Source organism: Microcebus murinus, chromosome 12 (assembly GCF_040939455.1).
Source record: "Microcebus murinus isolate Inina chromosome 12, M.murinus_Inina_mat1.0, whole genome shotgun sequence".
NCBI classification, from domain to species: Eukaryota; Metazoa; Chordata; class Mammalia; order Primates; family Cheirogaleidae; genus Microcebus; species Microcebus murinus.
Window position 1 is genome coordinate 58,880,511 of NC_134115.1, and position 10,014 is coordinate 58,890,524.

Below are 10,014 nucleotides of genomic sequence, written 5' to 3' on the forward strand. Positions count from 1 at the left end.
TGCCCGGCTAATTTTTTATATATATATCAATTGGCCAATTAATTTCTTTCTATTTATAGTAGAGACGGGGTCTCGCTCTTGCTCAGGCTGGTTTTGAACTCCTGACCTTGAGCAATCCGCCCGCCTCGGCCTCCCAAGAGCTAGGATTACAGGCGTGAGCCACAGCGCCCGGCCAATTCTAACTCTTATTACCCCCAGAAGATAACTACTTTTAACATTTTGATTTATGTTGTGTCAGGTTCCTACTATGTATGTGTATTTTTAATGAATGTGAGCTTGTTCCATACATTTTTCAACCTTCTGTTTTCACTTAATGAAGTATGGTGAACCATCTTTGAATATCATAAATCTCTGGAACAATGTTTAATGGGCTGCTTGGATTTTAATGTGTGAGTGTAACATAACTTAATTATACAGAGCCCTATTAATAGATATTTAGATCTTTCCTAATTTGTCATTATTATAAGCAGTACTGTGATGAGTATCTTTGAAGCTTAATCTATGATTGTTTTCTTTAGCTAAATTCTTGAAGTGGGATTGATGGTTAATGGTAAAATTGTTTTAAAGGCTTTTGATAGCGATTGTCAAGCTGCTCTCTAAAGTTATACTGGGTTGTACTCTCATTAGCAGTGTATGAGGTAACATTAGGTATTATTATTTCTAAAAATCTTTTTTATAGGTGAAAAAATAGGCTTTCATTTTTATTTCAATTTTATAGCCACTTTCATAAATATGCATTTCTTGGTGGCAAAAACTTATTCTTTGAAGATAAATTTTATCTGAAACAGGCAGAAATTATTCTAAATTGGTTGAATGAAGTGAAAGGTTAATCTGGCGCATATTGTTTTTGACTGAATGTTGACGTGACTGTGAGGCGTCATGTTCTAGTTCTGTCATACACTGCGCGCCTTGCAACAGCAGGTGAACCCTGCACATCCTCTTGCTCTCCTGGAGAAGCCTCTTAGGCCTGGCACATCTAAAGCCTCTTAGGCCTGGCCAGCTCACCTTCACTTCTAAATCCCACAGACCCCTCAGGGCCCATGTGAAACTTGAGAATTGCTTCTTGCCACTCTGGGGTCCTAGGGGACTCAGCTTTCAGCACCCTGCTTCCCTGTGGAAGCAAGTGCCACCCTCCTGGACAGGCTGACTGCTGAGGCTTTGGACAGGGCAGGCTGGACAGACCCTTCACTGCATGACCCAATAGGCAGACTAAGTGTGCTCTTAGGGGCACCAGCAAAGCTGGGGCACCAAATAGAATTGGAGGAAAAGATTTTGATATAGTTTTAAAAACATGGAAGTAGTTACTATGGAAAGAAATCTGAATTTATTGTACTTCTTTGCACTTATATTTTAGTTTAGGGTTAATTTTGGGGGTGTGGGGGAATACCATAATCTTTTCAGTATTTTGTTTTTTTATACAGGTCCATTCTCCTGTTTTACTCATCCACATTTTAAGAGGGCTTCAAGCATGTCCTTGTCCTTGTCAGCAGCCCCCTCCCCATATTGTCCTGAGGACTAGGAAGCAGGAAATCCATAATGCTCTTTTCTCTCTGTTTTCCTCAAACTCATTTTCTCTCATGTCTTTTGGGAGAAGAGGCAAATCAATTGTCTCTTTACTCTGTTTAACTCAGTCTGGACTCACAGTGATAGCAGTGAACTTTGAACTTGGCAATTTTTGAATCAGGGTCTTTGCTTTCAATACAGTAACCTCATTTTTGGTTTAGCTGCCAGATTTAGGGTCCAGCCAGGAAAACAGAAATCTCTCTAAGTATTTAAAAACAGAGGGAATTTAATATTAAGAATTAGCTAGCTGTCAAAGCAATGGAAGAGCCGAGAAGCTACTCCAATCTAAGGTGAGGCAAGTCGGGGAAGATTAGCAACAGCAGGAATTGTCTATTATTCCTAGGCTGAAGGAAGGAGAGGAAGTCCAGGGGCCATGATTATTTAGAGCTGGAATGTTGGAGGGTCTGTTCTAGAGAAGGGGGAGCCAAAGAGTTTCTGTCCAGATGCTGGCCAAGGCTCAGAGAAGGGGAAGAGATATCTGGCTTCTCTGTCTTTCTCTCTCTTTTTCTTTTCTTTTTTTACACCAACAAAGGAAAGGCAAATCTGGCTTCTCTCTTCCTCCTGCCTTCCAGTCTTCTGCCAGCGCTTCCTGTTGTCTGAACTCAGCAGGGTGGTCTTATACAGAGGTAGGACTCTGCCAGGGTCAGGGCCAGCTGGTGGGAATGGGAAGCACAGCTATTTATGATTTCACATCATCGCCCTGCTACGTGAGCTTGCTTTTGTGGGTGTGCAGGGCAGAGAACTATATTTTGACTTCTCTTTGTATCCCCTAAAGGCCCCTCAATAAATATTTGTTATGTTGACCCGAATTGAACAGTTTCTTTTCCATGGTCATGTATCAATGATCAGCTCCTCTTATTAGAGTTTTCAATGAAGAGATGAAAAATTTGAAAACCTTTACACAATGTTATGAAAACAAGCAATTCTTTTTAAAAAAAAAATTTTTTTTTACCTTTCCAGAAAATGGCCCTAAACTGCTGATGGTAGGATCTAGTTCACTTTTGGATACGCAAGACACCTAATAATTACCCTAGTAATTAACATTTATATAATGCTTTACAATATACAAGGTACTGTTATATTTATTTTTGTTGTAAATAGGTTTTAATCAGGGGATCCTGGAATCTGTTTACTTTACCTCTGTCAGGTTAGTTCAAAGCCTAGATTTGTTTTTCTTTTTCTTTTTTATATATTCTGCATTACATTTATCATGTGCTTTAAAAAGCCTAGATTTGAAAGAAAAAACATCAGTGTTCTTGTCTTGTTTTCCTTTGAACCACAGATGATGGAAAAACTTCTTTGACCTTTTTGTTAGACAGCTTACCTCAGTAAACTGTTGATGGGAGATGTTCTCAGCTGTCACTTGGTGGGAGAGGCTGGCATCACATTACTGTTGGTGACCTAGCAGGTGTTTGAGGACAATGACTGACTCATCTACTCATATGGAGTGTTTGCAGTAATATAGATCATGCCCGTTGTTTTTAAAATCCTATACTTATCTAAATAAACATTTTGGTTTGTTTTTAAATTATCATCAAGGAAGAGTCTAAGTCAGGTTTACAGTTCATTTTTGGTGTTTGGTCAAGATTTGCTTTGTGGCAAATCAAAATATTAATAATTTCATTCTTGGTCCAGAGATACCCCAACCAATCTCACCTTTGTTTTTATGACATTATACATGAAAGTATCTAAATCATGTTTTGTGGGTTATTTTTTCTTCTGGTACCTGTTTCTTATGTTCTAGTTCTGACTCTTCTTCTTTAAACCTACTAATCTTGGATTATACTTTCTGTAATAAATACCTAATTATTATCTTTTGGTCCCAAATTACTGGTTTTCAGAAAAGCTCTCTTAGCTCTGATGTCACCATTCTGCCTCTGATGTTTTTAATTTCCATCATGCAGCTATGAGGGATTCGTCGTGTGGGTTTATTTAATAAAGGAAATCCCATCTTTCCCTTTGACCTCCCATTGCTTTCCTTTAAGATATTTAAAATATCCAAACACCCTATATCAATATTATATATTTTTATACCTTCTTGTCTGATTAATACTAATTTCTAATTAAAAATTCTGAATAGGTAATACTCGCACGCATGTTACAAAATGATAAATAATGAAAAAAACTCCCTTTCCTGTCTTGTCCCTCAGATACCTTGTTCCCCTTTAGGGACATAGACAATGTTACCATTTCCTAGTCCAGCTTTTACATTTTAAGATATAATGAATTTTCTAGCCCCTTCTTCCAACTTCCTTAATTATTAATCATATTTACTACATAGTAGGATATATTATGGCATAATACTGAAAAATAAGTTAAATATACAAAAGTATTCAAGCAATCAGAGACTGTTTAGGATTATAACATTACATTTAGAGAACTGGTGTCTGGCATGGAATGCTTCTAGGTATACAAAAGTCCCTAGATGTCGGACTTTCTTTACATGCATTTTCTTTGCCTGCTTAAATATCCACTCCTTTCTCTCACATTATTATACAAACAACGAACTGTTTGTAATAATAATGAACAGTTTGTTCAACCTTTCTGTTTGCTTTCTCTTAGCCCAAGGCTTGTTAATCTGGGATTCTTTGGCCCCTTTGAGGGTTTCCAGATGATCCATGGGTACCTGAAATGATACCTAAAATTTTGTATAATGTGTATATGTCCCTTTTTTTTAAATGGGAAGAAAGCATACATGGCTTTCATCCAATGTTCTATCCCTAGTCTATCTCCGAGTTCTTTATTCTGCCTGAACCTGCAACTCCTGATCCTTTTACTCTCAAGATGACTTTGCCTGCTCACCTAGGAATGTAGTTGAATTCCTTACTTTATATAATCTTCCCTTCATGTCAGTATATTGTAGAAGATATGGAGTAGAATTTTTTCTATTACCCTGAAATTGGTGACTAGGGTCCAAAGCTGGGGATAAGGAAGAGCTAAGTACCATACATTCTAGAGAGAGCTGCTAATAATTGGGGTCCAACACCTTCTCCAGGGCTTACAAAGAGCGGAACTGGCCCTGCTATTTCTGATCACTAACCAACCCCAACCCATATCTTACCACCCCACCTCCATTCCCAGTCTACATAAGATATAAGAAGACTTAAGGGAGGGAGACATGGATCTAGCAGAGAATACTTTTCCATCCTTTCCACCAAGTGATAGAAGGGACCATATTCTCCTTCAATTCCAGGCCGTGGCTTAAGAGGGGTGGGGATGAACTCTGGATTGGACCTGAGACTGGAGTTTTAAAAACAGATTGGACTGAATTTTTTATTTTAATTTTAATTTTTTTTTCTTTTTGGACTGAGCTTTTAAATGATCAAAAAGGAGAAGAGAGTGTTATGGACTCTGTCCACAATGCTGTGAAGAAGTAAAAAGACTTTTTTCATGGCACAGGTGAAGACTGATGGGGTCAGAGGTTATGTTTCTAGCCTACCAAGTTCAATGCTCAACAGGTACGTGAAAGTTACCTATCACTATATCCATCTGTTGTCCCATCTTTCTTCAGCCTCAGAGGAATTATTTCTTTTTCCTGGAAAGTGAATCCCTTCATCTGTACTCTTGTTTATTCACTGAGAAAACATTTATTTGACATCTAAAATGTCTTGCCTGTGTTGAGGTACAAAATTTAAACAGGATAAAATTCCTTCTCACGAATACACAATATAGTGAGGTAGGTAGAAAGACCTACTTTAAAAACAATGTATTAAATTAAGGATTATGAAAAGTGGTCTGGGAAAGCCTCAAAGAAGAATAGTTAGAAAGCAAGGGAAGAGAAGACTTTCCGGCTGATGGAACATCCGTGGGCACGGAATCCCGTGGCCCACTTAGGGAACTACAAAGAGTTCTGTGTGTTGGGAAGGCATATGTAGCTGCAGAGGAGTCTGGAGAGGAAGGCAGAGCCAGACCTTGGTGGTCTTATTCTCTGTCCTGTATGCTTGCATCTCTTAACGACATTAGTACCTCCCCCAGGGGCATGTGGAAATGTGTGGGGCATGATTGGTTGCTATAGTGATGAGAGGTGGTGTTACTGGCATTTTAGTAGTTGGGGGTGACAGATGCTAGACTCTGCAATGTGAGAACTGTTCCACATAATTAAGAATGTAGTCCATGAGAGAAGGAACTTTATCTTTATACCTTGACACTAGAAATACATTTTAGATGTTATAAATGTCCTGAATTCTGCATGACTTAGATATCCCGAGTTCTGAACAATCTTTGAATGTTCCACCAAACAGTTGTGTAGGGTGTTATATAGAAATAAATCTGGTCTTTTATTACTTATCCTAACACTGGTGTTTAATCTAGTATCTTTCTTTATGAAATTGCTTCTGATATTATCTTTAATTCTAATTTACTCATTCCTTATAATTAGGTGGAAACATCTGAGTGCTTCCTTGTCTTCTATCACAGTCATATCTAACCATTTACATATTGAAATGTCTACTTTTTATAAGTTATTGTCTTTTTATTTCTCTTTTATATTACAGTTAGGACTTTTATTGCTGTTTTGAAATTATGTGGATAGATAGATTGCATTATCTATGAATTTCAATTTAGATTAGTAAAGGTATTGTTAGAAAATATTTACTAGAAGGAAGACTTAGATTTGATAGGATTGAGGGTCACTATGGAGCCATTGATTTTCAGTGTTGTTTTAAGCTGCAAAGCTCAAACATTTTTGCCCATGAGCTTCTAAAATAATAACCCACTAACACAATTTTGAGTTGGAAACTAACATTTATTACCACGAGTTAAAATGTATACATTGTTAATAGGAACTTGAAGATATTAATCACTTTAAAAGTTGAAATAAGCTCCAGATTGACTGTAATCATAATAAATATTTCATGATGATTTGATAAAGCAGATTTTTATCTATCTTATGGAATAAAGCACACCAACTATGAAATAACTTACTTAATTTTTTTATTCATGGATTTTATTCAATGTATCTAAAATTTTTTGGTGGCTTGTAAAACTTTTCAGTTACATTTTTCTGTTTTATTTTTTATTTTATTTTTAATTGACATGTAATAATTATACATATTTATGGGGTACAATGTGACGTTTTGATACACAGACACAATGTGTAATGATCAAATTAAGGTAACTAGCATATCCATCACCTCAAACATTTATCATTTCTTTGTGGTGAGAACATTAAAGATCCTCTCTTTTAGCTATTTTAAAACACAATATATATATATTTTTTGAGACAGAGTCTCACTCTCTTGCCTGGGCTAGAGTGCTGTGGCATCAGCCTAGCTCACAGCAACCTCAAACTCCTGGGCTCAAGTGATCCTCCTGCCTCAGCCTCCCGGGTAGCTGGGACTACAGACACATACTGCGCAGATAATTTTTTCTATTTTTAGTTGTTTGGCTAATTTCTTTCTGTTTATAGTAGAGACGGGGTCTCGCTCTTGTTCAGGCTGCTCTCGAACTCCTGAGCTCAAGCAATTCTCCTGCCTTGGCTTCCCACAGTGCTAGGATTACAGGCATGCACCACCGTGCCTGGCCCTGAAATATAATATTGTTAACTGTAGTCACCCTACTGTGTAGTGAAACACCAGAACTTATTGCTCTTATTTAACTGTAACTTTGTACCCATTGACTAACCTCACCTCATCCTCCTCTCTCCCAAGCCTTCCCAGCCTCTAGTAACTACTATTCTATTCTCTACTTCTATAAGATTTTTTTTTTTTTTAGAGTCCACAAATGAGTGAGATCATGCAGTATTTATCTTTCTGTGTCTGGTTTATTTCACTTAACACAGTATTCTCCAAGATTATCCATGTTGCTGCAAACTACATGATTTCATTCTTTTTAATAGCTGAATGCTATTCCATTGTGTAAATAGTCCATATTTTCTTTATCCATTCATCCATTGATGGACACTTAGGTTGATTCCATATCTTGGTTACTATGAATAGTGCTGCAATCAAAATAGGGGTGCAGATGTCTCTTCAACATACTGATATCATTTCCTTTGGATAAATTCCCAGTAGTAGGATCACTGGATCATGTGGTAGTTATATTATAGAACAGAGAAACTTATATTTGAGACTTTATACTATCGGGTGCTTCCAAGGGGTGGTAAGTAACTACTGGGGTTGGTAATGGCAAAGAGTGGTGATAGGAACATGGGGAAGCAGTGTATGTACCTAGGTAGATAGGCCCATGTGGGAGAGCAGAAGAGACCACGGGGGCCTTCCTGGACACTTGAAGGAGGTGCTGGTCCAGGCCTGGATGGAGCAGACACGTGAAATACGGTTCACCTGGAGCTTGAATCATCAAGAAAATAAATGTACATAGTTGCTTCTCTTGACAATTCTTAAATTTCTCTCTTAGGAATATTGGCTCTCCATAAAGCAATTTCCATGGGAAAACTATTTGTTTGGACTATTTTCACAAAGGTGATATTTCTGGCCCTCAGACTATGGTACCACTTCACCTTTTAGAACACATATCTGGACAGGTGAGTTGGAAACAGGGATATGATTTGAAAATATTTTAAATTTAAAAACTTTTTAACTTACAAAAGAAAGAGATGTGTAAATTCAAAGTAAAAACACTTCGCCCTTTAAACAATCATAGCAGCCCTTGGAGGCTGTTTAATATTTATGAGGAGGAGAACTAGACCCCAGGTCTAGAATCACACTGTGCACTGCTGTGGGCTGGGGAAGAGAGAAGGAAGTGGAGGGGGATGGGTCCTCGGTAGTTTTCAGGATTCTGGAAATTGTTTTGGATTCTGTCTCTCCCTCACTGGGGCTAAAATAAATAATGTAAAATTTAAATAAAGTCTTTCTTTTCTTTTTATATACTTGACTATGTTCCTCTTTTGACATTGCCTTCTTCTTTTCCCACTGAAATGTGTCATTTAAAATGTATCTTTTCTGCCTTATTTGATCTTACTTTCTGTGGCTGTTCTCTGAACCTCTACAGGTTCTTGTGGACCTTTCTTGTGTGTGGGTGACAATCACCATGTTGTCAAAGCACTTTTCTGCTGGTCAGGTCAACAGAAAGAAGACTGGAAGATATTTTGTTTCTCTGGAATCCTGTGGGTCTGGGAGGCATGGTTTGGTGTAGAACAAACCTGAAGGTCCTGATTTAGCTGTGGAATCTGGTCAGTTATAAAACTCTTCAGTGCTGTCAATTTGGGGCATCAGAGCCTGTCATGGAGAAGATTAGTATGAGCCTGAATCCCATGGTGGTCTCAGAACTCAACTAGGGTCTTAAGGCTCCTTTGGCCTGAGTGTGCATGGGGTTAGGATTTCTTGCCACTAGGGAACAGGGCATCTTGGAAACCACAGCAGCTTCTAGTAGCTGGTCAATTTGATGCTCTGCAGTTTAGTTCTGGATCAGAAATGAGATGTTTGGGCTGACCCTGTCCAGAAGAAATTGGAAGTGGTATCTGTCTATGGTGCAGTAGGAGGCCATAACAACCCTACAGAGAGAAAGTTGGATCCTAGCTGGGTGCTGTGTAGGCCAACAGAGTGTGTAGATTTCCCAAGCTTTGTATGTGTTGCAGCAGGGTCACCAAATACAGCCAAGATCTTATTGTTTCTATCAATAAACAGTGATAGCTTGGATCATCAGATATATAGATAACCAAAGATCTCATTTATCTACTATTTTCAGATTCCCTCCCAAAATGAAAAAGCAAAAAACAAAAACCTCTTATTGGATGTTAAAAAGAAAACTTCATCAGGGCATTTTTATCTCCCCAACCCTTCCCACTTTCTAGTATAAGTGGCCACTTGGAAGGAAGAGGGAAGGGGTAAGATGCTTTAATGTTTAATCCCTACATAATGAAGAATTATCCTTCGTATTCAGAATAATGACATCTTGTACCTGAACTTATCTGAGAGTCTGGGTAACAGTGATGGCTGGTCCTCACTGGGGTCTGCAAGTGTTCCAGAGGGATTCCTTTGGGTTATTGGTGGCCATTACACTGTAAGCATGGCTTTCTACAGTACATTCCACAAGTTAGCAGAATATCTGTAAGAGCTCCAACTTAGGGACCAAGAAGCCTGGATTTTAGTCTCTGTTATACAACTAAAAAGCACAGGGGTTGGGGAAGAGGGGCAGGGAAGGAAGCTATATGGCTTCCTTCTCTGGGACTCAATTTGCAATTATCTTTATTTTTTTTCTATTTTTTTATTTCACCATATTATGGGGGTACAAATGTTAAGGTTACATATATTGCCCATGTCCCTCCTCCCCTCTCGAGTCAGAGCTTCAAGCGTGACTATCCTCCAAATGTTGCACATCTCACTCATTATGTTTGTATATACCCATCCTCTCCTCCCTCCTCCCACCCGCCCAATACCTAATAAATGTTATTCCTATATGTCCACTTAGGTGTTGATCTGTTAGTACCAATTTGCTGGTGAGTACATGTAGTGCTTGTTTTTCCATTCTTGAGCTACTTCACTTAGTAGAATG